Below are 11603 nucleotides of genomic sequence, written 5' to 3'. Positions count from 1 at the left end.
ATTTGTCATCTAGGCAATTGTTCTATGAATAAATTTAAAAACCAGGGCATTCCCCACTTTAGTCCTATTCTCACCTCGTGAATTATGGCCGAAGTCCTTCCGATCTCGTAACTTCGACTACCTTCTATGATGTATCCTATATGACTATGCCCTTTTATGCACGACTCTTCTCTCCTTTTTCCTCCAGCTTTTTGCCAATCTGTTGGCTTCACTTTTTGAATACAAATATAGAACTATGACAAGATGTCCCTCTGGGCATATATAGGTATACTTAAGCTCTTCGCTTGGTACTTTGTTGAATGTACTACTATTGCTATATTTCATTTTATAGCCTTGGTATTATTACCGAGGTGTGCTACACAACTCTAGGTTACTTTCTAATTGCTTGTCCCAAAACCTGCTGGCGCAACCCTGCCACATTAGGAACATATAATCGACCTCGATATCTAAGGACTCTATCTCACCCTACTACATTAGGAACATATAATCGACCTCAATATCTAAGGACTCTATCTTCTATAATCTCAAGTAGTGTCTTCTCCTTTTGAAGGGTTGTATCTCTTTAATGATCTAGCACATGATCTTCATACTGGCATTTCTTCACTTCAGCTACTAAAGAGGAGATTTCCATGTCCTAAGTAGTAACTCTGGTGCTACATGCATCTAGTAATCTAATTCCAAGATTAGCTAGCAGATGAATCTCACATGATATCTCACTCTTCTATGCATGTAAATATGATAGGCTAAACATAGATCTACGATTGAGGGCATTGACTAATACATTCGCCTTCCCTAGATGATATAAAGTATAAATGTCATATTCCTTCACTAACTCCAACCATCGCCTCGTATGTAATACATTGTCACTAAGGCTCGCGTCTCATCGGGGAACATCTGAAGTGATTTTCTTGATGCACCTAGGGACGATACTATACTTCAATAACTGCATTTTCATAACATCCCAACGTATTCATCTTCTGGGGGCATTCTAATACCGTGTCATCCATGAAATCTCTTTTCTTTAAATCATTACTCAATCGAAGGCCCAAACGTCATTCTCTTAACTATCACAATTACACCCTTATTCTACTACCAGGGCATTATTCCATCTTTTCTAATTGCTCATGTTTTTATACTCCTCTAAGTTCATTCAAAGTGTACCGAGCTTCCTATAGCTCATGGAAATCATCAAACCTCTTATTTTGACGGGTTTAGTCCTGATACCTTGCCTATTATTGTCACCTTCTCACTCATGTTTACCATACTTACCTTTAAATCTCGCACCGTATCTTCTATTAATTTCATAACCTCCCTTCTACATTAGTGGAATTCACATCCATACCTTAAAGCTCTACTATAATACTTGCAACCCTGGTGCATACACAATCTGGTAGGAGCTTCGTATTAACGTCTTATGAGGCTAGTACTCTTCTAATTGCTTTATCGTAGAGTTTTTATAGAATATGATTGTTGTACTATCCCTCTTATCCTCTGCTATTAAAAGTGCTCCTGCTCTGGTTTGAGTCACGATTTATATAATCATCTGGGTCTAACAATCGGACTCGTGATGTAACTTTCGAGCTTCCTTTACCTTATCAACCTTTAATTAAGCTTAGTCTATCTTCCAATCTTCAACTTAGGGTTTTAGCTATTACATTAGCCTTTCATGGACTCTATGTAGCATCCATGATATAATCTTCTAACAATTCAAGTCTTTATCGGTGACGTGGACTTAATTCTTTCTTTTACTTATACTAGAGTCTCCTATAGTTGTATGAATATCATGGATATAAATCTGAAATCTTAAGTGCGTTCACAACGTAACCAACTCTGGGTCATTGATTGAATAATTCCTTTCGTGCCATCTCAACGTTCTTTAAATCTAAGCAATCATTTTTCCTGGTCGTTATGCCACTTGTTGCGTGAATACTTGGCTTATCTTATTGCCCACCAATACTTGAATTTCCTATAACTCATATGATCTCAAATATCACTTCTGACTTCCCGTTCATTAATCACGATAGGTGCCACTTTCTTATGGAGTGTATACTATATTGTAGTGAGACTGTTGTTACAAGACCATTTCTTCTTTAGATCGGTTATGCTTAAGTTGAAGCCTTCTTCCTTATTTCCTCAGCTAGTCTTTCTTTGTAGTACTTAAGGAGACCTTCTGGATCTTGTAAAATTACGATCTTGTTATACTGTATACCCGAAGGAATTTTCGATATTCTTACTCGCCTACAAACATCCTTAGTTACATACCTTCGTGCCCTTGTGCTCGTAGGGTTACTTCTAAACTCATATTTTGATTGTCTCCTTAGTGGCACTCTCCATTATTTCCGTAACACTTATACGGTACCTTTAGTAATCCAACTCTTATCTGAATACTTCTCAAGGTTATGACATCATATCTGCGAGACTGAATTTACTAGATTAGGATTCACGAAGTTTATCTTGCATGATTTGCTTATAACCTTTTGTCTAGCCATAACTTGGCTTTTCCTGAATCAACTACAAACTACTCGTTGGTCCATTCTCATATCTATATTCCTCGTAATCTCTCTTTGGTTATTTACTTTGTCTTAAGTTACCTCCCACGCTTACTCATTATGTATCAAGTATTCATTTTCACTTATTTATCAACATCATCAGGTGTGAAATACTTAAAGCTTCTCTCCGGCATCATACTTGCATAATGTTCTAGAGTCATATCATATCTATATGATCTGAATAGATTTTGTCTCATTCCTTTCACCTTTTTACCTCAATCCTCCTTTACTATTCCATAGTTACCTCTTCATCTTGCCATTTTTTCACATCTTCACTAACATCTTACTCGCCTTGCGGTAACCCCTCTATATCGGGGATAATCAAATTTATTACGCATAAGGGCGAGACTTAGTGTAACTGGCACACTTAGTTCCCTAAGCTTAACTCTGCCCCACATGCTTGCTTTAGGGAAGCATCTTCCTAAACGAACCTTAAAGGTTATTCTTTTGTTGTCCATTCTATTATTGTCGGAATGTTATCTCTAAAATTATCATGATATCAACCATTATAAAATCCTTCAGTCCCTAATTCATGTTCAGTTTATCTTGTTCACCAGCACATACTGATTTTTATTACTCTGGGGTCTAACCTTTCCTCCTGGTAATCACGTTGAAGGAACCAACTCATTTCTCGAAATAAGGATATAACTTTATGGTTTATACTCTTTTATTGCCTCAAGGCCTGTCACCTCTTGTATTTTCCTTCACTTGACTATGGACTCTATCATTGTGTCATATTTTGATTTACCGTTATCATCCATTTATCACATCTTACTCATGATGCTTTATTTACTCCCTTCTTATTCTCCGGATAATATCTTTATCTATCACTTTATTCTGAAAACTCTGACAAAATTTTCTTTCCCTTTTAGCTCCCCTTTCTTAATCTCACTGGCTCTTCGAAATGCTTAACATTCTCTTTTTTCTTTACTCGGGGCCGGAGTCATACTAAGGTAAATATTTGCCTATTCTAGGATCCCACCGCCTATCTTCTGAAATTTCTGAATATTGTAGTATTCATATCTGATTGTCCTATTCTAAAGTTCACCATCTAGGTGTCTCACAAGAAGATATATTACCACATTTGCGCTATTGTTCGAAAACATTAATTAATGATAACAATCCATCCATAATTTTGAGTTACTCTAACCCGAGTTGAATCTTGATATCACTTTCTTATTTTTTAGCTCCCATAGGGAAAAACTGAGATGAGTGTCGTTAATTGTATATATCACCGTTAATATTAAAAGTAACACCAATACTTACATTTCTCTGCCTGAATTGTAAATACTAATAATCTTCATTAACTAGGTACCTCGTACCCTTCCTCATCTTGCTTGTTTTACTTGCTGAAACTTGTGTCTACATTCTGATTCATTTATTCCTTTTTGCCATACGAGTGGATAGATATTCTTGCCTTAGGGATCCTTATCAAGAAGCTTACACATCTTAGAACACACATGATCTGCTGAAGACCCCACATTTGCTCATCATAAGCATGATGCAAAATCGAGTTCATCTGACTCAACTCTTCCACAACCATATTCAATCTCATACCATCTATTTATTTGGATGAGGTATTGTTGTATTACGAACACAATAGAATTTAGAAGTTTGAATTTTTACAATTGAGCTCTACAACACAATCTAGAGTAAGAAGAAAGAGTGACAGTCCTAAATGCCTCGTAGCCTCCTGCTTATAAGTGTGGTGCACAACACACCCATAAACAAGACTCTACTAGACACGGCTTGTAGACTCCCTAGGACAGAACTTCTCTGATACCACTTTTGTCACGACCCAAACCGAAGGGCCGCGAAGGGCACCTGGTGCCTTACTCAACCGAGTACCAACATAACATATCTTTCTTATTATACTATCTTAAGTAAATGAGCCAGAAACCCGTCATGAGATAACAAAAATAAAACATAAGAGAATACTCAACATATGACGATCCAACATGATATACAAACTTATACATGTGACATACAGGCCTATAAGGCCTACATGACCATTTGTAAACTCAACACATAGGCCAATAAGGCCATACATGTATCAATAAACTTGATATCTGTCTACAAGCCTCTAAGAGTACATAAAATCATAAAGGTCGGGACAGGGCCCGCCATATCAATCAATACATATCCAAAGCATACTGACCAAATAGGCAACTCCGGAGCAATTGGAGTGCACCAACACCTCCACTGAGATGATAGCCTACTAAGAAGACTGTCAACCTATAAATCGGGACCTGCGGGAATGAAACGCAGCGTCCCCGGGCAAAAGGGACGTCAGTACAAATAAAGTACCGAGTATGTAAGGCAAGAAATCATAAACAAGAACATTAATGTAAAGAGAGATAGAGGAGATACAACATGTAATATCTGCGTGCCTATGGGAGCTACTGACAAGAAGTGCATAATACATATATATACATAAACTTTTAAAAACATATGCCTCTGTAGGCATCATCATCATCATCATATCGTACCCGGCCTCAAAGAGGACTCGGTAAAAACGTACCCGGCCATCATAAGGCTCGGTAGAATCGTACCCGACCACGTGAAGCTCGGTAAATCCAACTGATCAGTGGTTTCACAATAGGTGTCGTACCCCGCCTACTATAGTGCGGCTCGGTAGATCAAAATAGATATTATATATAATGCATGCTAGACTCATGGAATCACGTTCTAAACCTTTCAGAGTGACGTAAGGTCGTTTCACCTTTGATTAGCATTATGGACATCATACCATCAATATGAACTTCACTAGTACTCAAGGATCATACATACTTTCTTATAATAACTTTGTACAGAAATAACAACATGTACAATATTATTTGCTAGGAGTAAATTCATTATGAAATTGTGTATCGTTTATGTTCATTTCAATTTAGATCATGCCAAAAGAAAGAATAAAGTAACTTAACATACCTTAACCATGGTGAGTCCTTAATACCTCCCAAGCTATTCTTCAAACAACTCAACTCAATCCACCATTACATAAGGAGATTCAAAATCAGTGTTGAATAAAGGCTAAATCTGCAACTTAAACTTGTAGCTCGTTTTATAAATTCTGGCAGCATCTCCCCTGTAACAAGAGCCTCTTCCAATATAATATACCCACAAAAATTACCAGAGAAATCCAGCAATACATAATCATCAATAACAAGACACCATAAAACAACAACAAGTCATAACTATTTTACGACGAGCGACAAGCTCCAATTGGAATTCGTATACCCCATATCATCCCTTATAGACTTTTTACTTTAACTTAATAGTATCATTAACATGATAATGAAGTCATTAATCAGTAATTCCATCCTTATACCATATATCCATAATAAAGAAAATGATCCACAACTCCAATTATTCCTAATTGACAACTTTATTCACTAGTTCATGTCTAGTTCATCCATTTAACTCAACCGATGTCAATATAACCTTAAGAACTTGTTGGAACACAATATAATTACCTCCTACAGTATATGCAAGTCTAAATCCATGTTATATTTAGCTTACAATAACCCAACATACCCCAATCAATTCATACCAAAAACAACGACTATAGTAGTGTCCAACACCCCGAAAGTATTATAAAGAATGACTAATCCATTATTTCACCAATATGTTATGTTTCTCCACACCATTTATCCTCCAAAAACTCCATTAAATAGCATCAAAATATACAGCTCAAAAGCTACACGAAACAGCCCACAAAACAGTCCATTACAAATCAAATAACTCGAACTCACGGCTTCCAATCACCGTCCCGTAAGTTCTAAATATTATGAAATGAATTAATCAACCTTACTTGATATTTAAGATCTTGAAACAAGAAATTAGGCATTTTTATTAACTTCAAAATACCTTCCAAAACTCAAACTACAAAGAAAAAGAGAGGTTATATAGCAATACTTACGTCGTGGGGATCGTTCTTGTGTTATTGCTTCGTGATTTCGTGCCTCGGATGATAGTATCGTTGAAAATACTTATGGAGGACTTGAGGATGAGTTTAGGGGTGTTATGTGGTCAAGCTCTCTGGAAAACCAAAGTAAGAGACGAGACAGAGAGATAAACATCCCCTTTTCTAAAAGTCAAAAAGGTGCCACGTGCCACTCTCTCATTAGCCTTTTTTCAAATTTATATCTTTTTATCCATATATCGTATAAACAAACGGTTAAGAGCATTGGAAACTACATTCCAAAACCTTCAATTTTGTATGTAATATGTCCCAAAAAGATCTCATATAGCACACGAAATATATTACTAAAGAAAACTTCATTACAAGGTAAATCCTTAGTCGGTTTTTCCGCAACTTGAATCCGATTTTTCTCAAACTTTATACTTCATATTCAAACATCATATATAGTCATATAATGTCTTTAAACTCATTTAAATTATGATTAACAAGTCTCATATTCATCTTAACTTGCGTAACACTTCGGCAAACATTTCTTGTCCTTGTAAAAGGATTTCATCCTTTTTGAGTTTACATTAGATAATCCTATAATGATAGTAACATCTGAAGTACGGGGTGTAACAACATGTACCCTTATAAACATTTATCCTTGAATATTAACTCTCAAAGGCTTGAAAATAAATATGGGATGTAACACCATTAAATTACTTTATATACTTTCCAAGAGGATCTCATTTTCGAACTTACTTCAACGGACTTACGACGTACTTTCACATACAAAAATATGGGTTGTAACAACTTCACTGTCAGACATACACCACAACAGAATGGAGTGGCAGAACGTATGAATCGGACCTTGCTGGAGAAGGTATGGTGTGTGTTGTCCAATGTTGGCTTGGGCAAAGAATTTTGGGCTGAGGCAGTTACATATGCATGCCACCTCATTAATCGCTTACCATCTGCTGTTTTTGATGGCAAGGCACCATTTGAAAAATGGTATGGAAAGCCTGTTGTAGATTATGACTCTTTGCACGTGTTTGGCTCAACTGCATATTATCATGTGACAGAGTCAAAATTGGATCCAAGGGCAAAAAAGGCTATTTTTATGGGAATTACTTCTGGAGTCAAAGGATATCGCTTATGGTGTCCTATGACAAAGAAAGTAATATTCAGCAGGGATGTTACCTTTGATGAATCTGCTATGGTAAATAAGGTAACAGAAGATACCAAACAAAATGAAGGTGCTTCTAAGCAGGTGGAGTTTGAGGGAAAATTTATTTTTCCTACACAAGAAGCAGAGGAGGAAACAAATGAAGATTACCCTCTGGAAGGAGAGCCAGTAGAGGAGATTCCAACTCAGGAACCTCAACAACAACTTGAATCAATAGCAACCAGCAGGCCAAAAAGAACAATAACGAAACCTGTTCGTCTCATAGAGACGGTTGCTTGTGCAACCTCAATTGTAGCTGATGATGTTCCTACTACTTATAAAGACGCTGTCCAAAGTTCAGAAGAAGATAAGTGGAGGATTGCCATGAATGATGAAATACAGTCCCTTCATCAGAATCATACATGGAGATTGGCCAATCTCCCGAAGGGAAAGAAAGCAATTGGGTGCAAATGGGTATTTGCAAAGAAGGAAGGATTTCCTAACCAAGTAGATGTTCGCTACAAAGCAAGATTGGTGGCCAAAGGATATGCTCAAAAGGAGGGAATTGATTACAATGAAGTGTTTTCTCCAGTTGTAAAACATTCCTCCATTAGAATTATGTTGGCTTTGGTAGCACAATTGGATTTGGAACTAGTTCAGATGGATGTAAAAACTGCGTTTTTACATGGAAACTTGGAGGAGGAAATCTACATGACTCAGCCAGAAGGATTCAAAGTTGCTGGAAAAGAAAATATGGTGTGCAAACTTGAAAAATCGTTGTACGGATTGAAACAATCTTCTAGACAATGGTACAAGCGATTTGACGAGTTTATGTTGCGGCAAGGGTACAAGAGAAGCAAATACGATCATTGTGTGTATTTGCACAAGCTTAAAGATGGTTCCTTTGTATATCTTCTCCTATATGTTGATGATATGTTGATAGCTTCCAAGAATTCGGAAGAAATTGATAAGTTGAAGATTCAACTGAAGAAGGAGTTCGAGATGAAGGATTTGGGTGAGGCAAAGAAAATTCTTGGCATGGAGATAATTAGAGATAGACGTTCAAAGAAACTCTGTTTATCTCAAAAGGAATATTTGAAGAGAGTACTTCAACGTTTTGGCATAGATGACAAGACTAAGCCAGTTAGTACTCCACTTGCTTCCCATTTTAAGCTAAGTACTACTATGTCGCCAATGGATGAAGCTGAACGAGAGTATATGTCAAAGGTACCATACGCAAATGTTGTTGGTAGCTTGATGTATGCAATGGTTTGCACAAGGCCTGACATTTCACAAGCTGTTGGAGTTATTAGCAGATATATGCACAATCCAGGGAAGGAGCATTGGCAAGCTGTGAAGTGGATTCTACGGTATATTCATAATACTGTAGATGTCGGGTTAGTTTTTGAGCAGGAAGACAATCAGTCTGTAGTTGGATATTGTGACTCAAATTTTGCGGGTGATCTGGACAAACGAAGATCAACTACTGGTTCTGTGTTTACTTTTGCAAAGGCACCAATTAGTTGGAAGTTTACTTTGCAGTCAACAGTTGCTTTGTCTACAACAGAGGCAGAGTACATGGCTATTACAGAGGCTGTAAAGGAGGCAATTTGGCTTCAAGGATTGCTAAAGGAGCTTGGTGTTGAACAAAAAGGTATCACAATTTTTTGTGATAGTCAAAGTGCTATTCAATTAGCGAAGAACCAAGTTTATCATGCAAGGACGAAGCACATTGATGTTCGGTATCATTTCGTACGAGAAATCATAGAAGAAGGTGGAGTCACGGTGAAGAAAATTCATACTACAGAGAATCCTGCTGATATGCTGACAAAGGTGGTGACTGCGGTCAAGTTTCAACATTGTTTGGATTTGATCAACATTGTTGAACACTGAAGATTGAAGATGAAGACACAACCAAAATTTGTTATTGAGAGAGAATTGAAAATGTGGAATTTTGCCAAGGTGGAGATTTGTTGAAGTTTGGCAAAATGCCAAAGTCCCACATTGGTTGGGAGTTAAGTTTGGGGGGGATTTTTCCCCTATAAAAGAAGGCCTAATGTTTAGGATTGAAACACACCTCTCATTTGCCTTCTCATCTGTTTAAGGCATTTGTATCTTCTCTCTTTAGTATTATTTCACTTGTATTTTTGGAGTGAAATAAAATATTGGTTGTGTCCGAGGAGTAGGCAAAATTAGCCGAACCTCGTAAATTCTGGTGTTCCCTTTATTGTTGCTTTATTGTCTTATTTATTATTTGGTGGCTGTCATAATTTTTGGTATAGTAGTTGTGACTTATTCACACTATATACATTTGGCTTCCGCAACAATTGGTATCAGAGCCAAGGTACTGTCTAAGTATGCTCTGTGGTTGCAGCATAGTCTGATCTTCCACATCAGAAAAGATTTATCTTGGTAACTGAGTCAAGGTTCTGTCTGAGTATGCTCTGTGGTTGCAGCTTAGTCTGATCTTCCACACCAGAAAGGAAATAATCTTGATTTGTGTCGTCAGCTATTAAATAATATTTGTGTCAAAGATGGGAGACAATAAACAAGAAGAATCTACATCAAGTGTCAACAATACGTCATCATTGGCATCTTCGCTTATGACAAGAATTGTGTCAAATGCGAAATTTGCGGTCGAAATATTTGACGGGTCCGGACATTTTGGGATGTGGCAAGGCGAGGTTCTAGATGTCCTTTTTCAACAAGGGCTAGATCTGGCCATTGAAGAAAAGAAACCAGATGTTATTGGAGAAGAAGATTGGAGAATTATCAACCGTGTTGCTTGCGGTACCATTCGATCCTACCTTGCTAGAGAGCAGAAATATCCAACAACTCATCCAGTAATCACAGGCTGGATGTGTTCATTATAGCCAGAAGACTGTATGGGCATGGTTTTAGCTGGGGTTCTCCACTACTTTTAGCAAGATTTCTGTTTGAAAAGTGAGTTGACACTCTCTTATATCTCAGAATAAAGGAAAGAGCACTAGCAGTGGTAAAACAAGAATCATAGAAAGCCAGAAAAATCAGTTTGGCTATCCCTTGTAGCGCCCACCGATGACTTGTTTTTCTTGTCATTCTTCAGCATTTAAATAACCGTATAGGAACGAGTCAGTTGGATATTTATGGTCATTGTGTTCAGTGATTGGAAGGGGAGCCTTGGAGCAACGGTAAAGTTATATTCATGTGACCTACATGTAATGTGTTCGAGCCGTGGAATCAACTGATGATGCTTGCGTCAGGTAGGCTATCTACATCACACACCTTGGGTGCGGCCTTTCCCCGGACCCTGCTTAAAGGCAGGATGCTTTGTGCATCGAACTATTTTTTTTTTTTTTTTGTGTTCAATGTCACCAGTCAATTGTCAAATAATGCAGCATCAAGTAGCCGCAGCTGCAAAAGTAACAGAGGAAAGGGGCTTTTTTCCTTTGACTTTGTTATTGGTGGCAAGACACTAGATAGTTATTCTTTTGAACATTTTCAAACTAAAGTCTTATCTCAGCTACTACTTACTGGCAGTTGCCTAATTTATCTCAAACTCAAGCCAGATATCTCTCCTACATGCCTTTCTATAACACTACATGAAAGAAAATATCAGTTTATAAATCAAGGTTTTTAGCATGCAACAGTGCTACCTTTGCAAAGGATTTATACACCTAAAAGCTGCAGCTTGACAAAAGAGTATTGATTCTCAAAGACAATTGGATATATACACCCCCGTCTGGTCAGTGTAAGCCTACAGAACCAACTCCCATAGTGGTCAGTGTATTGAGCTCAAGTTGTACAAACAATACCACCACTCCTTGCTCTCACATATCCAAAGATGGAGTGAAATGCAAATGGGACAAACTAGTTTGAAATTGAGATGCAGTTATTGTTTAAAGGAAGTGGGGAAAACTCACCTAAGCAACTAGCCACAGTCAACAGCACTGGATTTAGGATTTAGAGTCAGTAGGTTATACTTTCTTTTATTCTTTTCGTA

Source organism: Nicotiana sylvestris, chromosome 6, assembly GCF_000393655.2.
Source record: "Nicotiana sylvestris chromosome 6, ASM39365v2, whole genome shotgun sequence".
NCBI classification, from domain to species: domain Eukaryota; kingdom Viridiplantae; phylum Streptophyta; class Magnoliopsida; order Solanales; family Solanaceae; genus Nicotiana; species Nicotiana sylvestris.
Note: the sequence above shows the minus strand (reverse complement) of the source record.